Source organism: Podarcis melisellensis (genome assembly GCF_964234715.1).
Source record: "Podarcis melisellensis genome assembly, chromosome: W".
Lineage (NCBI taxonomy): Eukaryota > Metazoa > Chordata > Lepidosauria > Squamata > Lacertidae > Podarcis > Podarcis melisellensis.
In genome coordinates this window covers 19331435-19348748 of record NC_138535.1, presented here as the reverse complement: position 1 = coordinate 19348748, position 17314 = coordinate 19331435, and positions in this window count along the sequence as shown.

Sequence of the window (17314 nt, the reverse complement as noted above, 5' to 3'; positions counted from 1 at the left end):
AGATTATGAAGAATTTAAAAAGATGGGAATAAATTGGCTGGAATATTTTCAATTGAAAGCGACTTTTGAAAAAGATATAAAAAGCAGAGGGTTTGAAAATAAAATATCGAAGTTAGATAAAGAAGTCTTACAGAGTGAACAAAAAAATACTTACAAAAATGTATAAATTATTAAATAATAAACAAATAGATCAGGAAATCAAAAGTAAGAATATGTTAACATAGGAACAAGATTTAGGTTATGAAATAGAATACAAACATTGGGTTAAATTTTGGACAAAAAATATACATTTTACGGCTTCTTATCAATTGAAAGAAAATTTCATGAAGATGCATCATAGATGGTATATGTCATCAGATAGGTTGGCAAAAATGAAAAAATTGGGTGATAAATAAGTGTTGGAGGTGTAATAGAATGATTGGAACCTTATACAATACGTGGTGGTTATGTCCAGAAATTAATAAATATTGGAATATGATACATGAGGAAATTAAAAAGCTAATAAAAACATCACATAATAAAAGAGTAGAATCATATTTATTAGGAATTTTGAATGGAGACATCCTGAATGACAAAATTAATATTTTCTTGTACGCGACAACAGCAGCGAGAATGTTAATAGCCAATAACTGGAAAGGAAATTAAGTTCCAACCAAAGAAGAATGGTTGAATAAATTAATGGAATATTTGGCATTAACAAAGTTGACTGATTTGATAAAAGAAAAAACCAAAAAATATAATCCAGAAACAATCAAAATGTTTAAATGATTATTTAAGTAGACAAAGTTTAAATGTAGGGTATTGGTTGTGTTTAGAATAGATTTATGAAAGATTTAGAAAACTTAGTGGTGAGAATATTTGCATGAGATTGGGGAAAATACGGAATAACAGATACAATCTTGCTTAAAATGTATATAGGAAGTGCAGTGTAAGCGATGGAAGTCAATCAATGAAATTTTATTATTGAGATATTTGTAGGATAAATTTGGAAGAAATTCTTCCAACTTTTCTTCTTCTTCTTCTTCTTCTTCTTCTTCTTCTTCTTCTTCTTCTTCTTCTTCTTCTCTTTATTTTTTCTTTTTCTTTTATCTTTTCTTCCTTTTTTATCTTTTCTTCTTTATATATGTGTGCTTATCTGAAATATATATGTATGTATTTGCAACATTTTGCTAATATTTTGTAATTATGTTAAATAAATTAATAAAATTATTTTTTAAAAAAGAATCAAACTATGTCCTTATAAGAAAAGCACAGGTGGAAATTCCTTGTTACATTATAGATCCAATCACCCCAAACATCTCTGTGATAACCTTCCCTTAGGTCAGTTTCTAAGACTAAAACGCAATTCAAAAGACTTTAAAGTCCATTCTAATTTGCTTTCTGCAACCTTATTACAACGAGATATATTGGTGCATACGGATTTAAAATCCATACCCATACAACGCACATTGTCCAGTCCTCCACGTGTGTTTTTTTAAGTGTGGCCATTGTACCTCCTGCAAATATGCTCTGCAGGTAAAAGAGTTTAATAACAAAGATGGTTTTAAGTTTGTTGTACAGGCATTTGCCACATGTGCTACTCCATGTGTTATTTATGTGATTAGATGTCCCTGTGGATTGTTGTATGTGGGTCACACTCTCAGACCTATCAAAATAAGAATATCAGAGCACCGATCTAGGATCAGGAACAATGTAACAGATACTCCTTTAGTACAACATTTTATTGAAGCATCTCATTCCAATGAGGACTTGTCATTTTTTGTAATTTGGACGTATTTAGGTCTTGTAGAACGAGCTAAAAAAGTCCTCATGCAGAAAGAAACTAGGTTTATTTTCTTATTAAATTCCTTACATCCCTCAGGTCTGAATACTGACATTGATTATAGTTGTTTTTTGTGAAATGTGTACTAAGGTTTATATGTAGAACACCTGAGCATGGGCTATGTTTGTTTCACCTATGTGGGCCGAATAGATTACTGTGATAAATAAATTTTGTATCTGTGAATTGCCATTACTTTAGATCTGATATTTGATTACATTTTTGTATGAGTTGCATTATTGTTTATATGTATAACATCTGAGTATGGATTAAGTTTGTTTTACTTCTGCTGTGCCATATGGGTCACTTTAAGAAAGAAATTTTGTATCTGTTGATTGCCAACACCTGTTACTTGAATCAATATTGTGCTTCCATATAACTCCACTCTGTAAAAGTTGCTGCTTACAGCAGCTACTACTATGTTATAAGATCCACTGTCCTGTGATATCATATATGGTATGTATGGTTGTTGACAGTTTTTATGTTATTTTTGCTGTAAAAATGTGTGAGGTTACGATATTGTATTTATTTGCATTACCTAGAGTTTGTACTACTGATGAAGCCTAGGACGGTGAAACAAGGCTAATATTCTGGAAATCCTTGTCTTAGACTCTGTGGAACTGCAACAACCTTTCATGTGGATTGTTGGACTCTATGAGCAGAGAGGTGGAATAGACATTTTCACATATATGGACCTTATGCATAAACTGATTAGAAGAATGAACTGATCCACTGCGTCTTCTACTTTTTCCATTGAACTTTATGAGCTACTTCTGTTGAAATCTACAATTCAATACAATGAATAGTATATATTATTTTTTTCAAACGTACAGCCAGTTACATCTTGTGTGTTTATTGAATGTTTCACGTAACCAGAGGTTTGTTGTTGTTTTGCCCATTTCTTTATTAAACAATGATTATAAATTATTTGCAAATATTTTAGCTACCAGAATGGGAAAAAATTAGGTGAATATATACATCAAGATCAGGTAGGATTTCTCCCAGGTAGACAAATGAATGAGAATATAAGAAATATTCTGAATGTAATAGAATACCTGGAGGTAAAAACTGGGGGGGGGGGGCAGCAATTATGTTTATAGATGCTGAAAAAGCTTTTGATAATGTTTCTTGGGATTTCATGAAAAAATTGCTTGAATAAATTAATTGTGGATTCAAATTTATAAAAAGAGTACAAGCAATATATTCAGAACAAAGTGCTAAGCTAATTGTAAATCAGGTGATAACAAATGAATGTAAGATACAAAAAAGAACTAGGCAAGGGTGTCCGTTATCACTGCTGTTGTTTATTTTGGTCCTGGAAGTACTTGCAATAAATATAAGAGCAGATAAAGAGATCACAGGGATAAAAACTGGGGAAAAATGAATTCAAATTGAAAGCTTATGCTGATGACTTAGTAATTACGGTGGAGGATCCAAAAAACACTCTCCCTAGAGTCATAGAGAAAATTCAAGAATTTGGGGAAGTGGCAGGATTTAAATTATATAGAAATAAAACTAAGTTGTTAGTTAAAAATTTGAAGGAAGAAGAGAAAAAGGAGTTGATGCAAAGCATTGAGATAGAAATCCGTTAAAAAGTAAAATACTTAGGAATATGGTTAACAGCAAGAAACATAAATGTGTATAAAGATAATTATGAAAAAGTATGGTCTGAGATAAAAAGGAATTTAGAAATATGGAGTAGAATGAACCTTTCTCTACTAGGAAGAATAGCAGCGATAAAAATGAATGTACTGCCAAAAATGCTCTTTCTATTCCAGACAGTCCCAGTAATGGTAAAGGATGATTGCCTCGAAAGATGGCAAAAGGATATTTCTAAGTTTGTCGGGGGGGGGGGGGCAAAAGACCAAGGATTAAACATAAGATACTTACAGATAGAAAAGAAAGAGGTGGGTTTGCCCTCCCAGACCTTAAATTGTACTATGAGGCTGCATGTTTGGTTTGGATTAGGGACTAGATAAAACTGGAAAAGGAAGAGGCATTAGATTTGGAGGGTCATGATAACAGATATGGATGGCATACATATTTATGGTATGAGAAAGAAAAAGTGCATAAAGGATTCTATAATCATATAATTAGGAGATCGCTAATGAGGGTATGGGAGAGATACTGTGATGAGTTTGGGAAGCCTTTCTCAATAAATACCTCTGCTCAATCAGAGATGTATTTACAGTCCTTATTTTACACCTATTTACAAGATACAGAACATAGCTTCATGCGTCCGAATCATTCGTAGCAGATCCTGGAAGTGGGGACTTTTGGCTCCTCCTCTAGCAAAGCAGCTTGGGCAGTACCAGACACCTTCTTTGTTCCAGGCGTTTTAACCCTCTCCATTCCTGCGCAGAAGGAACTGGTCTTCCCTCTCCCTCTGTGCTTGAGCTGGTAGAGAGGTGTGCTGGAATATAATGGCGCCCTGCACGCTTCTCCCTGTGCCGATAGATGCCTGTGCCGATATAAATCTTGAGCTCTCTTCCTCAGCTCTTAGCAGAGTTTCGCAGCAGCAGAAAAGGTGCCTTGTGTGTGGGTAATAAATCAGAGACTGTACGCAGGCTTCTTGCTAATCTCTAACAGTCTTTAATGAGAAGAAAAAACATCATAAATCAGCCCGGCGATCGAGCGGACATCCTCACAGCTCTACAGCCAAAAACGAAAGTAACTCACACACAAAGAAAGATTCCCGTATGTGAACAAAACCATGCCTCAGAATGTGAGACGTCACACAGAACTGTTTAACACTGTAAGTTCTGATTCTCCTCACACACCCTCTCATCTCGCATCCTGAGGGAAACTGTAAGTACAACTTACCCCAAACACAACCCTTCACAGAACTCCCATGTCTCCCGACTCGAACAATACTTGAGCCGTATCCAACCTGCCTGGACACTCTGACATACATTCTGGAAACGTATGTCCAAATGCTTGGTTCTGGACTTAAACTGTCCAGATTCTGCCAACTTGAGACAGGGTTGATTGTCTTCCCAAACAGTGATGGGTAAGCAACAATCCCCACAGATCTCTTGTATCAAGCACCGGTAGAAGTCCAACTCCCTGCACAAATCTGACAATGCACTGAACTAAGCTTCAGTGGAGGAAAGTGCAATAAGACTTTGCTTCCAGGACTTCCACCCAACCAGGGATTCCCCAAACTTTACTACCAGCCCAGACATGGACTTCCTGTCTCCAATATTTGCCCAGTCACTGTCACTCCAACACGTACCTTCAGCTGTGTGTCACCTTCAGCTGACAGTTTGTGGCAAAAATCTTTGGTATCCTGCAAATACCTCAACACTCTCTTGATGCCTAGCCAGGCATTCACACTGGGCTTTGTAGCCTCCCGGCTGAGCAGATTCACAGCAAACGCTATGTTCGGTCTGCTCCACTGAGAGAGATACAACAGACTCCCTAGCGCTGACTGAAACACCTCAGGGTTTTGGAAATCAGAACGCTCCCCAAGCTTACTGTAGCTTGTCTCCATGGGCGTTCTGACCCATGCACAGTCAGACATCCTGAACTTCTCAAGGAACTGCTCAATCTTGCCTTTCTGACTGAGCAAAAAACTTCTGTTCTCAGATCTGTCTATCCTAACTCCCAGATAAACCTGAACAGGACCAAGGTTTTTGAGCTTAAACTGCTTACCAAGCTCTTTGGCAAAATCTTGCACCTTTCTACCTGTCTGTGCTGAGTACAGGAGGTCGTCCACAAAAACCAGGACTGCCTCCTGTGTCTCTCCTGACCCCTTCAGGTACAGGCAACTGTCTGCAAGACTCCTCCGGAAACCCAAACTTTCCAGAGCTTCATTCAGGCGCATGTTCCAATTTCTGGCCGACTGCTTCAAACCATAAATAGACTTGTGTAATTACCACACAACACCTGGCTCATTGCCCTCAAACTCTGGAGGAGGTAGCATGTATAGATCCTCCTTCAGGTTCGAGTTCAGATAAGCCACATCTACATCAAAGTGGTGCACTTGGTGCCCTCTTTGAGCAGCTACTGCTAAAAGCACGCACAGAGTTTCACTCCGGGAAGTGGGAGCATACACCTCTGTGTAATGCAGCCCTTTCCGCTGTGTAAACCCTCTGGCTACAAGCCTAGCCTTGTACTGTGGTTCTCCAGACGCTGTGGGCTTAATCCTGTACACCCAACGACAGCTCACAGCCTGCTTGCCCGCTGGCAGCTTCGTGGTGGAGAACACACCTAAGGACTTCATTGAGTTCAACTCCTTTCCCATTGCCTCTTGCCATTTCCTGGCTTCTGCCTCAGGCAACTGTTGAACTTCCTCAAAACTCTCAGGTTTGCACTGCGCTAAACCAACCCACACGCTGGTGACCTCAAACCTCTCAGGTGGTACCCCCTTCGTAGTGTGTGTGGAATGTCTGAGCACTGTCTCAGGTGCCCCCTCTGACTTACTGCGTCTTCTGGCCTTCTGCACTTGACTAACGGGAGACGAAGGCTCAATTTTGGGCTCTCTTTTAACAGGCTGTGGAGATGCCCTTCCCTGTTCCTGATCCTGGTCAGAGACCTGATCCTCAGCAACAGGTTCAGCATCTATCTCTCCCTCCTCAGCAGAATCAGACAGACACTCTGAGAGAACATCAGGATTCCCATGGATCCGTGTCCATCCACTCTGCTCATAGAACTCAGCACTCCTGCTGACTAGAATCCTGGACTGATCACCTTCAGGATAGGCAAACCTCCACCCTTTTGTCGCAGGCTCGTACCCACAAAAGATCATTTTCCGGGACCTCGGGTCACCTTTCTTGCGTTGGGTCTTTGGCACAAGAACCCAAGCTTCGCAACCAAACACACAGAAGAAATGCACCTTGGGCTTCTTAGCGTGCAGCAGAAAATAGGGTGTGTCCCCTACAACAGAGCTATAGGACCTGTTTAAAGTGAAGCTGGCAGCTTTCCAAGCTTTGGCCCAAAAGCGCTGAGGCAAGCCAGCGTCAAACAGTAGCGCTTCAGCTGCCTCTTGTAGCATTCTGTTCCTACGCTCTGCAACGCCATTCTCCTGAGGAGAAAAAGCAACCATTAACCTGTGACGTATCCCCTTCTGGCAGAAGAAACTCTGCAAAGCAGACCCGGTGAACTCTCCGCCTCGGTCGCTCTGAAAGCTCTGCACCTTAGTGGAAAACTGTAGTTCCACTGCAGCAATCCAGTCTTTGATCAGCGGCGCTGCCTCGCTCTTGTATTTCAGCGAGAAGACCCACCCATTCCTAGAGAAATCGTCTGTCAGCGTGAGTGCAAACTTAGCTTTGCCCAGACTCACTACTGGCATGGATCCACATAGGTCTGCATGCACTAACTCAAAAGGCCTTGTGGTTACCCTCTCCAATCTCTGATAACTGCACCTTTTCCCCTTTGCTCTTTTGCATGCTCTGCAATCCAAGAACATATCACATGCCTTCATCTTGCAGCCCTCAGTGCACTCTGGCAGCTTCTGGATATATTTCCAGCAGCTGTGAGACATTCTCCTGTGCCACAAATGCGCACACGAATTGTGTGTGGGAATGTTAGCACATTGCGCCTGTGCTGTCTCAGCATCCCCCTTACCTTCCAGAGGTGTCTCCAGAACATAGAGCCTGTTCTGACATTCAACACTGACCAGTTGCTTCCCACCCCTGGAAATAGAACAGACATCATTTTCAAAGCAAACCTTATAGCTCTCCTTTACAAGAGCAGATACAGATAAAAGACAACATTACACTCCTGGCACAACGTAGGCTTCCAGCTCTGCCTGTAAAAATGAAACAAACACATTCCCAACAGTGGTTAATTGTCTCTGTGTCCCAAGAGTGACTGTTTTCCCAGTTGAAAAAGCCCTGCAGTTCCACATTTCGCCACTAGATGGCATCAGATGGTGGCTCGCTCCTGAGTCGATGCTCCAACACAGCATGCTGCCTCCACTTGGGTTGTCCTTCACGGTTGCCATGGAGGCAGCAAGATGATAAGAAAAACCGTCCTTCTCACTTCCTCTGACACTTCCTCCCTTCGCATTCCCACACTGGCCTCCTCTCCTAGACTGGCTGCCATGGAAACCTTCTGGTGGTGTGGATCTTTGCCCCAGCTGTGGTCCTGTGGTGCACTCTCTCTAGTGCTTGGTAGGCCTCCTGGGCGGTCTCAAGCCCCTCCACCAAAGGTAACTGTGAGCCCTCCAAACTGAGCACTATAGCTCCCAGGGCTTTCTGGTCCCTCCTCTGTGAGGCATGGGCAGCTGCAACGACCGCTGCTGCAGCACCGGCTGGAGCATGCTGTGGGGGTCCTTGCATAGACTCCCACAGACCCTTGACTACCAGCCAGGCCTTTAGCTTCCGGGACCACTCCTCCCAGTTGCTCCCATTTAACTTCTCAAAAGGGACCGTGAAAAATTCCTGGCCATCTGCCATCTTCTCCCCCGGGGCTGAGCCTACTTCGTTACTCAAACCATTTGGGGGAAAAGGGGAAGTGGCCTACATACAGAGAGTTACTGAGAGATCAGGAAGGGAAATGGAAATTAAAAGATTATGAGGACATCAAAGACCATTTTCAGAGTTGGCTACATTATAGACAACTATATGAGATGTATAAAGAAGATAATAAAAAAGGGTTTAGTTACACAACTTCTAGATTTCAAAAAGAGGTTGTGGAAGAAGAGGTGAAGCTGCTCAAAAAGGCATATAGTATTCTGCTAGAATGGGAAACAAAAGATGAGGAGGTTAAATCAGTCATGATCAAATGGGCACAAGATATTGGACACAATATACAACTGGAGGATTGGGAAAAGTTGTGGAAAGTGGATTTGAAATTTACTGATTGTTCTCTTTTGAAAGAAAATTATATGAAAATGATGTATAGATGGTATATTACACCAGTACAAATATTGTAGCAAAAATGTACAAAACCGGGTTAAATACATGTTGGAAATGTAAAGAAAAAGAAGGTACTATGTATCATATGTGGTGGGACTGTAGAGAAGTTTTAAAAAATTGGGAAATGATATATAATGAATTGGAAAAAAAATGTTTAAAATGACATTTATAAAGAAACCTGAAGCACTTTTGTTAGGGATTTTAGGACAAGACCTGCAAAAAAACACACCCAAGGAACCTATTTATGTATGCTACAACAGCGGCAAGAGTCTTGTTAGCACAAGGATGGAAGAAGGAGGAAATCCCAACAAAAGAACAACGGCAAGAAAAATTGATGAGCTATGCAGAGCTGGCAAAGTTGACATATAAATAATTTTATTTTTTTAAAAAAAGGAAAGAATAGGTACATACTAATATTTCTGGATGATTTTTCAAAGTATTGTGTTGCATATTTCATCAAAGAAAAGAGTGAGACAGTGGACATGTTCCAGGACTACGTTGCCATGGTCAATAACAAGTTCCAAAGAGCTCCAGCAGTGTTGATGAGTGACAATGGAAGTGAGTACTGCTCACGTGAAATGCAGGCTCTCCTGGCCAAGGAGGGAATCGTACACATAACCACAGTTCCCTACACACCAAAGCAGAATGCCATAGCAGAGAGAAAGTTTAGATCCATTATGGATATGACAAGATGCATGCTAAGACAAGATCCCTGCCACAGAAGCTGTGGGCAGATGCAGCAAGCACATCAGTTTCTCTGCAGAACAGATTGCCAACAAAGGGGGCAGAGCGCACACCATTTGAACTTTGGCATGGGAAAGTTCCCAATTTGCCGCACATACGTGTGTTTGGGAGTCTGTGTTACTACCTCATCCAAAAAAAACACAGACACAATTTATAGTCTCCTTCTTTGGACGTCTTTTTTTTTTAAATAATATTTATTAAAAATTTTGTTTAAACAGTAAGAAAACATACAGAATAACATATAATTTTCCAATATCCACATTTCATTCACCTCATTGGACTTCCTCACAACTCTTGTTCCTGCGTTCCAAAATCTTAAACTTTACCAGCAATTTATTAACTTGTTTCAATTCTTATAATATAATTTTCCAATACTATATCCCAATTTTAGATCATTTAAATCCCGGTTTTAAAAACTTAATTTTAACATAGTATTTATCCAAAATTTATCTTTTCTTTTAATTACATTTATCTTCATATTCCTTTTAACTAATTTATTGGTGCCGTATTGTTGCTAATCTTACATCTTTCTTAACATTCATACAATTTGCAATGTTTTTGTAAGTAGTCCTTAAATTTCTTCCAGTCCTCCTCCACAGCTTCTTCTCCCAGGTCTCGGATTCTGCCAGTCATTTCCGCCAGTTCCATATAGTCCATCAGTTGCATCTGCCATTCTTCCAGTGTGGGCAAATCTTGGGTTTTCCAGTATTTAGCAATGAGTATCCTTGCTGCTGTTGTAGCATACATAAAAAAAGTTCGGTCTTTCTTTAACACCCTCTGGCCGACAATGCCTAAAAGAAAGGCCTCTGGTTTCTTAGGGAAGGTATATTTAAATACCTTTTTCAGCTCATTATATATCATTTCCCAGAAAGCCTTAACTCTAGGACAGGTCCACCAGAGGTGAAAGAACGTTCCTTCCGTTTCTTTACATTTCCAACATTTATTATCTGACAAATGGTATATCTTTGCAAGCTTGACTGGGGTCATGTACCACCTGTATATCATTTTCATAATATTTTCTTTCAAGGCATTACATGCCGTGAACCTCAGGCCGGTGGTCCATAACCTTTCCCAGTCAGCAAACATAATATTATACCCTATGTCCTGTGCCCATTTTATCATAGCTGATTTGACCGTTTCATCTTGTGTGTTCCATTTTAGCAGCAAGTTATACATTCTTGAAAGTATCTTAGAACTGGGTTCTAACAGTTCTGTTTCTAACTTTGATTTTTCCACCTGGAATCCTATCTTTTTGTCCAACTTAAAAACTTCTTTAATCTGAGCATAATGTAACCAATCTCGCACTTTATCCTTTAGTTTCTCCAAACTCTGCAACCTCCAGTTATCTCCATCTTTTTCTATTATTTCCCAATATTTCGGCCATTTGGCCTCCATATTGAGTCTTTTCGGGGCCTTAGCTTCCATTGGTGATAACCACCTTGGGGTCTTATTTTCCAATAAGTCTTTATATTTTGTCCAGACATTGAACACTGCTTTTCTGACAATATGGTTCTTGAAAGCCTTATGAATTTTAACCTTGTCATACCACAAATATGCATGCCATCCAAAAGCATTGTTAAATCCTTCCAAATCTAAAACATCCGTGTTTTCCAGAAGCAGCCAGTCCTTCAACCAGCAGAAAGCTGCTGATTCATAGTACAACTTTAAGTCTGGCAGGGCAAAGCCCCCTCTTTCTTTAGCATCAGTTAATATCTTGAACTTAATTCTGGGCTTTTTGCCCTGCCAGACAAATTTAGAGATATCTCTCTGCCACCTCCCAAAACACTCCATTTTATCCACAATCTGTAAAGTTTGAAACAAAAACAGCATTTTTGGCAATACATTCATCTTTATAGCAGCAATACGTCCTGACAGGGAAAGTTTCAATCTTGACCAAACTTCTAGATCCCTTTTAATTTCAGACCAGCATTTTTCATAATTATCCTTAAATAAACTCATGTTCTTCGCTGTTATGTTTACCCCTAGGTATTTTACTTTTTTAACCACGTTTAGCTCTGTCTCTTTCTGAAACCTTTCTGATTCTAAAGAAGTCAAAATTTTTTCCAAAACCTTAGTTTTCTGCTTATTAAGTTTAAATCCCGCCACCCGACCAAACTCATAAATCAGTTGCAATACCCTTTTGGTACTTGACTCTGGCTCCTGTACGGTCAATACTAGGTCATCTGCAAATGCTTTTAGTTTATACTGTTTCGCTCCGACCTGAATTCCTTCCACCAACCGGTCTCCTCTAATCATATTCAAGAGCACTTCCAGGACCGAAATAAATAGCAAAGGCGAAATAGGGCAACCTTGTCGTGTTCCTTTTTCAATTTTGAACTCTTCCGTCACCACATTGTTCACTATTAATTTAGCCTTTTGCTCCGAATAGATTGCCTCTATCCCATTCTCAAACCCCCGCCCCACTCCCATCCCTTCCAAGTTTTTTTTCATAAACTTCCATGAGATATTATCAAAGGCCTTCTCCGCGTCTATGAATATCAACACTGCTTTTGTATTGATATTTGTTTGCAAAAGTTCCAAAATGTCAATAATATTCCTTGTATTAGCAAACAAATGTCTACCTGGGAGAAAGCCTGCTTGGTCCTTGTGAATTACTTCATTTAACACTTTTTTGAATCTACTTGCTAAAATGTCTGCAAATATTTTGTAATCCACATTTAAGAGGGAGATGGGGCGGTAGTTCTTAAGTTGTGTCTTTTCAGTTTCTAGTTTGGGTATCAATGTGATGAAAGTTTCTTTCCACGACTCCGGTGCCTTCTTCCCCTCCATAATTTCATTGCAAACCTCCATTAATGGATGTATCAAATAGTCTTTCAATGTCTTATAATATTTGGAGGTGAGCCCATCTGGCCCTGGAGATTTGCCCAGTTGCATGTTCTGAATGGCTTCTTCAATCTCTTGTTGTGTTATTTTATGGTTCAGGATTGTTCTATTTCGCTGAGACAACCTTGGTAAACCATTCTTCCTTAAAAATTGTTCTATCTCCACTTCGTTTTGCGGCCCTTGTGTATATAGTTGTTTAAAGTATCTCTGGAAACACTTTCTAATCTCCACTGGGTTCTGAATGTTTCTTCCTTCAATCTCTAAATTTGTGACTGTGTTCAATTTTTGTCTCTTTTTCAGCTGCCATGCTAGCAGCTTTCCACATTTGTTTGCCGATTCAAAGGATCTTTGTTTCATTAGCTTAACCTTCCATTCCACTTCCTGATTTATCAATTTTGAGTATTGTGCTTGGTAAAGTTTAATTTCTCTTAGGATCTCCTTTGACTTCGGTCTCGTACTTAATTTCTTCTCACCTTCTTTAATTTTCTCCAGAATCTTCTCTTTTTTCTCATTCTGTGCTTTTTTCTTTATAGTGTTCTGTTGTATCAGAAACCCCCTCATAACCGCCTTACTTGCGTCCCAGACAGTTATTTTTTCCACCGTGGTATTCAAATTTATCTCAAAATAGTCCTTCAAAGCTTTTTGGGCCTTTTTAACAATCTCCTGATCTCTAAACAGATTGTCATTCATCCTCCATCTGAAGGAGCCGGTTGGAGTTAGTCTCATGTCCATCTTTACAGCGTTATGGTCGGAGCAGGTCTTTGGGCAGATTTCCACTTTTTTTATCTTGGGTGCCAGGCCTCTAGTTATCCATATTTGGTCGATTCTTGTCCATGTCAGTTGGGCGCCGCCTCTTTGGAGGTCTTTAAGCAGAGGCTTGACAACCATATGTCAGGAGTGCTCTGATGGTGTTTCCTGCTTGGCAGGGGGTTGGACTCGATTGCCCTTGTGGTCTCTTCCAACTCTATGATTCTATGATTCTATGAACAAAGAAAAGAAATGGACAAATCAAAAAAGGAAATGGAGGAACAAAAAGCAATCCAGGAAGCTACTGGGGATGCGCTAGCAATGATACAGATGCAGATTAAAGAGAAGACCTTGGGATTCAGAAATGTTCCAGAAGAGGAGAAGGAGGATATTTGGAAGAAGAAGACTGAAACTTTAGCAAAGTGGCTACATTTACAGGAAAAAGACATAATAGAACAGACAGAGAAAATCTTCAGAGTGAACTCAAGAAAAGCAAAAATGAACAAATGGCCGGCAGACTGCATCATTGTATTCACATCGAATTGGATGAAAGATAAGATCCTCCAAGCAAAGAGTAAGAACAAATTAACCATAGATGGAAAGGAAATAATAATTCTATGGGAGGTCCCACCCAGGCTGATAAAAAAGAGACATGCAATTCCAATTTCTAACAAAAGCACTAAAGGCCAAATCAATATCCTTCAGATGGGAATACCCAGTGGGGATTTCCTTCAACTTCAAAGGAAAAGAAGACAATTTGAGACATTTGAGGAAGCAGATATGTTTTGGAGGAAGTATCGAGGAGAATTAGGAGGAGGGAAAAGCGAAGGAAGAAATGAGGAAGGAAGAAAGGGAGAACTATCGGATGAGGTGGAAGAAGAAGAAAGAGCTCAGCAAAGGGTGGAAGGATAAAGAACTACGCCAGTGGTAAATAATCAGACCAATAACTATTACAAAACCCTTCTCCTTTACCACTGCAGATAATTTAAACTCTTTCCACTAACTCTATAATTTTTTAACTATAATTTTTTAACAAAGAATGAAATTTAAATTGTTATCTTGGAACGTAAATGGTTCAAACAATAGGAGGAAGAGGCAGAAAATAGAACGTATCTTACAGAGGCAGAAGTGGGACCTTGCTTGTTTACAAGAAACCCACATCAATACTAAGCATAAAAGATTATTGGTAAAACCAAAGTTAGGGGAAGAATTCATCGCATCTGATGTAAGAAAAAAGAGGGGGGTTGTAATGTATGTTAAAAGCAAATATGAACCAGAATTGTTATATGAAGATAAAGAGGGGAGGATTGTAATAGTCAAGATATCACTAGAGGGGGAACCAATTGTGGTAGCAGGAACCTATGGATCAAATAAAAGAAAATCAGAATTCTATGTTAAAGTAAGATCACTATTAATGGAATATATAGATATGAGAATTATTGTGTTAGGCGATTTGAATGGAGTAATATTAGAAATATAATAGACATAATGGAATATCTACAACGGTGGTTGGTTTAATTACTGCTGGAGACAGGGAGGCGGCCTATAGGAAGGAAGTTGAGCAGTTGGGGGAGTGGTGCAGGAAAAACAACTTACTCCTTAACTTAAAGAAAACAAAAGAGATCATTGTGGACTTTAGGAAATGTAAATTGAATATTCAGCCACTTATTATTGAGGGGAAGTGCGTGAAACAGGTCTCGGTGTTTCAATTTCTGGGAATGGAGTTGAGAGACGACCTAACCTGGGGGGAGAACAGCAAAGACCTGGTGAAGAGAGCACAGCAGAGGTTATATTTTCTGAGAATCCTCCGGAAAAACAACCTCTCAAAGGACCTGTTGATGGCATTTTACCATTGTACTGTGGAGAGCATACTAACTTATGGTCTGTGTGTGTGGTTTGGGAGCTGCACGGCCAGGGAAAAAACAATGCTATCCAGGGTTGTAAAGACTGCAGAGATAATTATTGGGTGCACTCTTCCCACCTTAGATCAAATCTATGCTGCCAGGTGCCATAAGAAAGCGGCAGAGATAGCACATGATAGTACGCACCCCGGAAATGATCTCTTTCAGCTTCTGCCTTCTGGAAGAAGGTATAGGGTTATAAAGGCCAGGACTAGCCGCCTGAGAAACAGTTTCTACGCTAATGCAATTCTGGTTCTAAACGCAGCATAAGGGGTCTTTGTAGTCTAGTGTATTTTAAAATGGGGTTTTAGGGGTTTTCGAAGGTTTTATGTAGTTTTTATATAGTTTTATGTAGTTTTTATGTCGTTTTGTGGTAGTTTTGTGGTAGTTTTGTGGTAGTTTTATGTAGTTTTTCAATTTCATTGTTCCGCAAGGGACAATGTAATGGTTATATGGGGTTGCTCGTGCGTAAGTTGCCGCCACTCCTGGCTAGGTTGCCTGGTTAAACCTTTTCCTGGCTGGACAGCCCTTCACTTCATGGCAGTTTCAGTCGCTAGCAGAATCCGTCAGTGGGCGTTTCTTGAACTTCTTCCAGCAAAGAAGTTATTTGACGCCAAGTCTACACCTACTTTCCCTGCGCGGAAGTCTTCTGCGCAGGGTGGGTGTGGGTAGCGAAGGACCTGTGCTCTCCCCGCTGGTCTCCGGCGAAGAGTCCTGGAGCCCCCTCGCCGATTCCCCCATCCGCCCCCCCCCTTTATCCCTTGTGTTACGCTGATTTCCTTCCCCAGCCGATGAGTTCCCTCTCTCCCTGCTGGGCCCTTCTCCAGCATCGCTTGGGAGCCTTGCCTCCACCTCTGGCTCCGATGTCAGTTCCCTGACAGACAATGACAATAAAGATATCGTAATCATAATCGTACAAGTAAGAGATAAACAAGCAGCCCTGATTTCAATCGATGCGGAGAAGGCTTTCGATAAAATCTCATGGGAATTTATGAAAAAACTATTAAAAGAATTGTGTCTGGGTGAAAAATTCCAAAAAGGTATAAATGCAATATATAACCAACAGAAAGCAAAAATTATTATTAATGGAGAGTTTGGAGAAGAAATCAATATCTTTAAAGGTACAAGACAAGGATGCCCCCATCCCCAATGTTATTTATAATACTATTAGAGGTTCTATTAAAGAAAATAAGGCAGGACAACCAAATAAGAGGAATAGCAGTTGGTGAAAAAAGATACAAGTTAAGAGCCATGGCAGACGATGTTATGATCACAACAGAAAATCCCCTACAATGTACACCTAGAATATTGGAATGCATAAACGAATATGGCAGATTAGCAGGATTCAAATTAAACTATGGGAAAACTAAAATATTAGTGAAAAATATGGAAGAAAAAGATAGAGTGAAATTACAAGAAATTACAGGATTGGAAATTAAAAAGAAAATAAGGTATCTTGGAATAAATTTAATAACAAACACTATAGATTTAAGTAATGAGAACTATGGGAAAACATGGAATGAAATAAAAAAATGATTTGCAAGTATGGGGGAAATTAAATCTTTCCTTACTAGGGAAAATATTGGTAATAAAGATGAACATATTACCAAGGATGATGTTTTTATTTCAAAGTAGCCCAATACTAGGAGGAGATAAATGTTTTAATAATTGGAAAAGAGATTTAGCTAAATTCGTATGGTCAGGGAAAAAGCCAAGAATAAAACACAAAATAATGATAGATAAGAAGGAGAGAGGAGGATTTGGTCTCCCTGACATGGAGTTATATCATGATGCGGTGGGTCTGACCTGGCTAAAAGAATGGATCAAATTAGATGACTCGGATGTATTGGACTTAGAGGGAGTAGAGACGAGATTTGGATGGCATGCCTATCTAATAGATGAAAAAGTCAAAGTACATAAAGGCTTCCTAGGGCATATAGTTAGAAAGTCTATATATAAAATATGGGAGAAATATAAAAGACTCCTAGAATCGAAAACTCCCTGGTGGGCATCGCCGGCAGAAATTGTCGCAGTGAAAAAATTAAATATGAAAGAAAATTGGGCTACCTATAAAATTCTATTGAAGGAAGAAAGCGGAGAATTGGAATTAAAGGATTATACAGAAATTAAAGCTCATATTAGTGATTGGTTCCAATATATTCAAATTAAGTATAGATTAGCGAAAGACAAAACGTTAGGATTTGAAAATATCAAAATTCGATAAATACTTAATACAAGGGGGGGAATCTAAATTGTACAATCTGATCTTAGAGTGGGAAACAAAGGGTGAATTGGTTAAAGCATCAATGATTAAATGAGCGCAAGATATTGGGGAAAATATTATGTTTGAACAATGGGAAAAATTGTGGAAAGAAGATATGAAATTCACTATGTGT